Genomic DNA, 8,367 nt, shown 5'->3' on the forward strand with positions numbered 1-8,367 from the left:
TTGCATCATGATGGAAAAGAAGTAGAAGTTCATCAATAGATTTCAACTGAAATCTACAAAATTACAAACAAAAATTCCAAAGATGCCAGGTTGGCTTATCCAAGCTTGATTTCTATGCTCTGCAAGGACGCTGGAGTAATGATGGGAATAACTGAGTATATCTCAGTTGAGCGGCCAATCAGCAAAGCATCAATGGAAAAATAACAATCACAGGATGACCCCATCAAGAAGAGAACACAGGAAATTCTCCCAGAAATCCCTCAATCTGAATACTGGGAGTATCTTGAAACATCTATTACCAAGATGCAAGAAGCTATAGAACAAATACAGAAGGAACAAAGTAGCATTCTTTGCTATTTGCTTAAAGAACAGGAGGAGCAAGGGCGTGATTTAAGGAAATTGAAGCGCCAGAAATTATCTCTTGAAGGACCAAGCACCCCGCAGATTAGAGGAACATCCACTTCCCAGAACAAAGGTTGTTAAATTCCAATCTTAGCCTTAACTCTGTGATAACTGTTTTTTATTTTAGTTTTACCTTAGGAGTCATATAGTAGTAATTAGTATCTATATTTTTTATTTTATCCCCAATTAAGCTATAATTTAATTTTATCATCATCATCAAACATGAATAAAATAGAAGAATTTCTTTAGAATAAGACGCAATATTTTTTCAAGTTTTTAATAAGATAAATTCTAATTATTTATATGTGGTGGCAATGCTCTCTGTCTTCTGAATGAATGCTTGAATAGTGCATATGTCTTTTGAATTTGATGTTTAAGACTGTTAAATATGTTGGCTCTTGAAAGAATGATGAACATGAGACATGTTATTGATAATCTGAAAAATCATAAAAATGATTCTTGAAGCAAGAAAAAATAGTGAATACAAAAGCTTGCAGAAAAAAAATAGAGAAAGAAAAAGAAAAAGCAAGCAGAAAAAGCCAAAGCTCTTAAAACCAAAAAGCAAGAGCAAAAAGCCAATAGCCCTTAAAACCAAAAGGCAAGGGTAATAAAAAGGACCCCAAGGCTTTGAGCATCAGTGGATAGGAGGGCCTAAAGGAATAAAATCCTGGCCTAAGCGGCCAAACCAAGCTGTCCCTAACTATGTGCTTGTGGCGTGAAGGTGTCAAGTGAAAACTTGAGATTGAGCGGTTAAAGTCAAGGTCCAAAGCAAAAAGAAGAGTGTGCTTAAGAACCCTGGACACCTCTAATTGGGGACTTTAGCAAGGCTGAGTCACAATCTGAAAAGGTTCACCCAATTATGTGTCTTACGGCCAAGACTCATAAAGTAGCTGTGTTCAAGAATCAACATACTAAACTAGGAGAATCAATATCACTATCTGAATTCTGAGTTCCTATAGATGCCAATCACTCTGAGCTTCAATGGATAAAGTGAGATGCCAAAACTATTCAGAAGCAAAAAGCTACTAGTCCCGCTCATCTAATTAGAATCTGAGCTTCAATCAAAAACTCTGAGATATTATTGCTTCTAAAAGTTATTTGTACTCTATTTTATTTATCTAGTTGCTTGAGGACAAGCAACAGTTTAAGTTTGGTGTTGTGATGAGCGAATATTTTATACGCTTTTTGGGGTTAATTTCATATAGTTTTTAGTGTGTTTTAGTTAGTTTTTAGTTTATTTTTAGTAGTTTCTAGGCAAAATTCATATTTCTGGACTTTACTATGAGTTTGTGTGTTTTTCTATGATTTTAGGTATTTTCTGGCTAAAATTGAGGGAGCTGAGCAAAAATATGATTCAGGCTGAAAAAGGACTGCTGATGCTGTTGGATTCTGACCTCCCTGCACTCAAAGTAGATTTTCTGGAGCTACAGAACTCCAAATGGCACGCTTCCAATTGCGTTGGAAAGTGGACATCCAGGGCTTTCCAGAAATATATAATACTTCATACTTTGCTCAAGGATAGATGACGCAAACTGGCATTCAACGCCAGTTCCATGTTGCTGTCTGGCGTCCAGCGCCAGAAACAAGTTACAAGTTGGAGTTCAACGCCAGAAAAGGATCCAAAGCTGGCGTTGAACGCCCAAAACAGCCCTATGCACGTGATTAGCTTAAGTATCAGCCCCAGCACATACCAAGTGGGCCCCAGAAGTGGATTTCTGCACCATCTATCATAGTTTATTCATTTTCTGTAAACCTAGGTTACTAGTTTAGTATTTAAACAACTTTTAGAGGTTTATTTCGCACCTCATGATATCTTAGATCTGAACTTTGTATCTTTTGACGGCATGAGTCTCTAAACTCCATTGTTGGGGGTGAGGAGCTCTGCTGTGTCTCGATGAATTAATGTAAGTATTTCTGTTTTCTATTCAAACATGCGTGTTCCTATCTAAAATATTCATTCGCACTTCAACCTGAATGTGATGAACGTGACAATCATCATCATTCCCTATGAACACGTGCTTGACAACCACTTCCGTTCTACCTTAGATTGTATGAGTATCTCTTGGATCTCTTAATCAGAATCTTCGTGGTATAAGCTAGATTGATGGCGGCATTCATGAGAGTCCGGAAAGTCTAAACCTTGTCTGTGGTATTCTGAGTAGGACTCTGGGATTAAATGACTGTGACGAACTTCAAACTCGCGAGTGCTGGGCGTAGTGACAGACACAAAAGGATAGTAAATCCTATTCCGGTACGACTGAGAACCTGCAGAAGATTAGCCGTGCGGTGACAGCGCACCTGGACCCTTTTCACTGGAAGGATGGATGGTAGCCATTGACAATGGTGATCCACCAACACACAGCTTGCCATAGGAGGACGTGCGTGCGTGAATTAGAAACAGAGGAAAGCAGAATTTCAGAAGATAAAGCATCTCCAAAACTCCAACATATTCTCCATCATTGCATACAAGTATAATTTGTGTTCTGCCCTTTTATTCCTTGCAATCAAATTTGATAAGTGAATTATTTTATTGTTTTCCTGACTAAGAGTTACAAGATAACTGATGAGCGGATAATTTATACGCTTTTTGGCATTGTTTTTAGTATATTTTTAGTAGAATCTGGTTACTTTTAGGGATGTTTTCATTAGTTTTTATGTTAAATTCACATTTCTGGACTTTACTATGAGTTTGTGTGTTTTTCTGTGATTTCAGGTATTTTCTGGCTGAAATTGAGGGACTTGAGCAAAAATCAGATTCAGAGGTTGAAGAAGGACTGCTGATGCTGTTGGATTCTGACCTCCCTACACTCAAAATGGATTTTCTGGAGCTACAGAACTCAAAATGGCGCGCTTCCAATTGCGTTGGAAAGTAGACATCCAGGGCGTTCCAGCAATATATAATAGTTCATTCTTTGCCCAAGTTTAGACGATGCAAACTGGCTTTCAACGCCAGCTCTCTGCCCAATTCTGCCGTCCCGCGCCAGAAACAAGTTGCAAAGTGGAGTTCAACGCCCAAACTGGCACAAAAGCTGGCGTTCAACTCCAAGAATGACCTCTCCACGTGTAGACTTCAAGCTCAGCCCAAGCACACACCAAGTGGACCCGGAAGTGGATTTATGCATCAATTACTTACTTCTGTAAACCCTAGTAGCTAGTTTATTATAAATAGGATCTTTTACTATTGTATTAGACATCTTTGGATTATCTTTTGATCTATTGATCACGTTCGGGGGCTGGCCATTCGGCCATGCCTGGACCTTCATTACTTATGTATTTTCAACGGTAGGGTTTCTGCACTCCATAGATTAACGTGTGGAGCTCTGCTGTTCCTCAAAGATTAATGCAAAGTACTACTGTTTTCTATTCAATTCATGTTATTTCGCTTCTAAGATATTCATTCGCACTTCAACCTGAATGTGATGAACGTGACAATCATCATCATTCCTTATGAACGCGTTCCTGACAACCACTTCCGTTCTACATTAGATTGAATGAGTATCTCTTAGATCTCTTAATCAGAATCTTAGTGGTATAAGCTAGATTGATGGCGGCATTCATGAGAGTCTGGAAAGTCTAAACCTTGTTCGTGGTATTCCGAGTAGGACTCTGGGATTGAATGACTGTGACGAACTCCAAACTCGCGAGTGCTGGGCGTAGTGACAGACGCAAAAGGATAGTAAATTCTATTCCAGTATGATCGAGAACCTCCAAGATGATTAGCCATGCAGTGACAGCGCATCGGACCATTTTCACAGAGAGGAATAGGATGCAACCAACGACAAGGGTGATGCCTCCAGACGATTAGCCGTGCTGTGACAGAGCATTTGGACCATTTTCCCGAGAGGATTGAAAGTAGCCATTGGCACCGGTGACATCCTTACATAAAGCCAGCCATAGAAAGGAGTAAGATGGATTGGATGAAGACAGCAGGAAAGCAGAGGTTCAGAGGAATGAATGCATCTCCATACACTTATCTGAAATTCTCACCAATGGTTTACATAAGTATTTCTATCCTTATTTTAGTATTAATTTCGAAAACTCCATAACTGTTTTATATCCGCCTGACTGAGATTACAAGGTGACCATAGCTTGCTTCATACCAACAATCTCCGTGGGATCGACCCTTACTCACGTAAGGTTTATTACTTGGACGACCTAGTGCACTTGCTGGTTAGTTATGCGAAGTTGTGAAGATGTGTTTAGACCATGGTTCTGTGCTTCTGTTTTTGGTGCCATCGCCAGGGAATCAATTTCGAACAATAATTCACAACCTGAGTAACAATTTCGCATATCAAGTTTTTGGCGCCGTTGCCGGGGATTGTTCGAGTTTTGACAACTGACGGTTCATCTTGTTGCTCAGATTAGGTAATTTTCTTTTTTTATTTTCAAAAATTTTTCAAAAACCTTTCAAAAATTTCTCACTTGTTTTCGAAAAAAAAATATATAAAAATGTTTTCAAAAATATATTTTTCTTCAGAATTTTTAAGAATGAATTCTAGAGTTTCATGAAGCATGTTGAAGCATGCTGGCTATAAAACCATGTCTAAATTCTTTTGGACAGAGGTTTTAGCTTAAAATTGAATGAAATACTCCCATATTTATGCTAAAGCTTGACTGGCTATTAAGCCATGTCTAACCCTCATATTGGAGCTTTAGACTAAGAATTGAAGATTCCTGGAATTCATATTAAAAATTTTGGAATCCTTATTTTTCTTTTTCACAAAATGATTTTCGAAAAAATTAAAAAAAATACAAAAAAATCATAAAATCAAAAAAATCAAAAATATTTTATGTTTCTTGTTTGAGTCTTGAGTAAAGTTGAAAGTTTGGTGTCAATTGCATATTCATCTTGCATTTCTCGAAAAATTCATGCATTCATAGTGTTCTTCATGATCTTCAAGTTGTTCTTGGTAAGTCTTCCTGTTTGATCTTGATGTTTTCTTGTTTTGTGTCTTTTCTTGTTTTTCATATGCATTCTTGCATCCATAGAGTCTAAACATGAAAGATTTTTAAGTTTGGTGTCTTGCATGTTTTCTTTGCATATAAAAATTTTCAAAAATATGTTCTTGATGTTCATAATGATCTTCAAAGTGTTCTTAGTGTTCATCTTAACATTCATAGCATTCTTGCATGCATTCATTGTTTTGATCTAAAAATTTTCATGCATTGCATCATTTTCACGTTTTTCTCTCTCATCATAAAAATTCAAAAATAAAAAAAAATATCTTTTCCTTTTTCTCTCATAAAATTCGAAAATTTGAGTTGACTTTTTCAAAAATTTTTAAAATCTAGTTGTTTTTATGAGTCAAATCAAATTTTTAATTTTAAAATCTTATCTTTTTCAAAATCTTTTTCAAAAATCAAAACTTTTTCATTTTTCTTAGTTATTTTCGAAAATTTTAAAAATATTTTTCAAAAATCTTTTTCTTATTTTTATATCATATTTTCAAAAATAACATCATCAATTAATGTTTTGATTCAAAAATTTCAAGTTTGTTACTTACTTGTTAAGAAAGATTCAAACTTTAAGTTCTAGAATCATATCTTGTGATTTCTTGTGAATCAAGTCATTAATTGAGATTTTAAAAATAAAATCTTTTTCAAAAACTAATTTCTATCATATCTTTTCAAAAATATCTTCTTATCTTACCTTTTTCAAAAAAGTGATTGCAAAATATCTTTTCTAACCTCCTAACTTCTTATCTTTTCAAAATTTGTGTCAACTAACTAACTAACTTTTTGTTTGTTTCTTACCTTTTTCAAAACTACCTAACTAACTCTCTCTCTCTAATTTTCGAAAAAATCTTCCCTCTTTTTCAAAATTTCTTTTTAATTAGACTAATTATTTTATTTTTTTATTTGAATTTTCGAAAAACTACTAACCTTTTTCAAAAACTATTTTTGAAAATCACTAACTCTTTTTCAAAAATTATTTTCGAAAATTCTCCCCTCCTCTCATCTCCTTCTAATTATTTATTCATCTACTAACACTTCTCTTCATCTCACATCACTGCTCCTATCCTTACCCTTGTGTTTGGATTCTTCATTCTTCTTCACCCCTATTCCTTTTCTTCTTCTACTAACAACAAGGAACCTCTTTACTGTGACATAGAGGATTCCTCTTCTTTTCTTGTTCTCTTCTCTTTCTTATGAGCAGGAACAAGGAAAAAGGCATTCTTGTTGAAGCTGATCCAGAACCTGAAAGGACTCTGAAGAGAAAACTAAGAGAAGCTAAATTACAACAATCCAGAGACAACCTTATTGAAAATTTCGAACAAGTAAAGGAGATGGCAGCCGAAACCAACAACAATAATGTAAGGAGAATCCTTGGTGACTTTACTGCACCTAATTCCAATTTACATGGAAGAAGCATCTCCATTCCTACAATTGGAGCAAACAATTTTGAGCTGAAACCTCAGCTAGTTTCTCTAATGCAGCAGAACTGCAAGTTTCATGGACTTCCATCTGAAGATCCTTTTCAGTTCTTAACTGAATTCTTGCATATCTGTGATACTGTTAAGACTAATGGAGTAGATCCTGAAGTCTACAGGCTCATGCTTTTCCCTTTTGCTATAAGAGACAGAGCTAGAATATGGTTGGACTCTCAACCCAAAGACAGCCTGAACTCTTGGAATAAGCTGGTCACGGCTTTCTTAGCCAAGTTCTTTCCTCTTCAAAAGCTGAGCAAGCTTAGAGCTGATGTTCAAACCTTCAGACAGAAAGAAGGTGAATCCCTCTGTGAAGCTTGGGAAAGATACAAGAAGCTGACCAAAAAGTGTCCTTCTGACATGCTTTCAGAGTGGACCATCCTGGATATATTCTATGATGGTTTATCTGAGTTATCAAAGATGTCATTGGATAGTTCTGCAGGTGGATCCATTCACCTAAAGAAAATGCCTGCAGAAGCTCAAGAACTCATTGACATGGTTGCTAATAACCAGTTTATGTACACTTCTGAGAGGAATCCTGTGAGTAATGGGACGCCTATGAAGAAGGGAGTTCTTGAAATTGATACTCTGAATGCCATATTGGCTCAGAATAAAATATTGACTCAGCAAGTCAATATGATTTCTCAGAGTCTGAATGGAATGCAAGCTGCATCCAACAGTACTCAAGAGGCATCTTCTGAGGAAGAAGCTTATGATCCTGAGAACCCTGCAATAGTAGAGTTAAAATACATGGGTGAACCATATGGAAACACCTACAATCCATCATGGAGAAATCACCCAAATCTCTCATGGAAGGATCAAAAGCCTCAACAAGGCTTTAATAATGGTGGAAGAAACAGGTTTAGCAATAACAAGCCTTTTCCATCATCCACTCAGCAACAGACAGAGAATTCTGAGCAGAATCCATCTAGCTTAGCAAATTTAGTCTCTGATCTATCTAAGGCCACTGTGAGTTTCATGAATGAAACAAGGTCTTCTATTAGAAATTTGGAAGCACAAGTGGGCCAGCTGAGTAAAAGGATCACTGAAATCCCTCCTAGTACTCTCCCAAGCAATACAGAAGAGAATCCAAAAGGAGAGTGCAATGCCATTGAATTAATTACCATGGCCGAACCCACAAGAGAGGAGAAGGACGTGAATCCCAAGGAAGAAGACCTCCTGGGACGTCCAGTGATCAATAAGGAGCTTCCCTCTGAGGAACCTAAGGAATCTGAGACTCATCTAGAGACCATAGAGATTCCATTGAACCTCCTTATGCCATTCATGAGCTCTGATGAGTATTCCTCTTCTGAAGAGAATGAGGATGTTACTGAAGAGCAAGCTGCCAAGTTCCTTGGTGCAATCATGAAGCTAAATGCCAAATTATTTGGTATTGAGACTTGGGAAGATGAACCTCCCTTGTTCACCAATGAACTAAGTGATCTGGATCAACTGACATTGCCTCAGAAGAAACAGGATCCTGGAAAGTTCATAATACCTTGTACCATAGGCACCATGATCTTTAAGGCTCTGTGTG

General features: G+C 36.8%; 1 non-coding gene across 1 annotated transcript; it reads right to left on the reverse strand.

The window, feature by feature from the left end:
- Positions 1 to 7,088: 7,088 nt before the first annotated feature.
- Positions 7,089 to 7,196, reverse strand: LOC112738576 (small nucleolar RNA R71). The gene has a single exon (XR_003169529.1). It is a non-coding gene; the product is annotated as a small nucleolar RNA R71 (small nucleolar RNA).
- Between the last annotated feature and the right edge of the window lie 1,171 nt (positions 7,197 to 8,367).

Source organism: Arachis hypogaea, chromosome 13 (genome assembly GCF_003086295.3).
Source record: "Arachis hypogaea cultivar Tifrunner chromosome 13, arahy.Tifrunner.gnm2.J5K5, whole genome shotgun sequence".
NCBI classification, from domain to species: domain Eukaryota; kingdom Viridiplantae; phylum Streptophyta; class Magnoliopsida; order Fabales; family Fabaceae; genus Arachis; species Arachis hypogaea.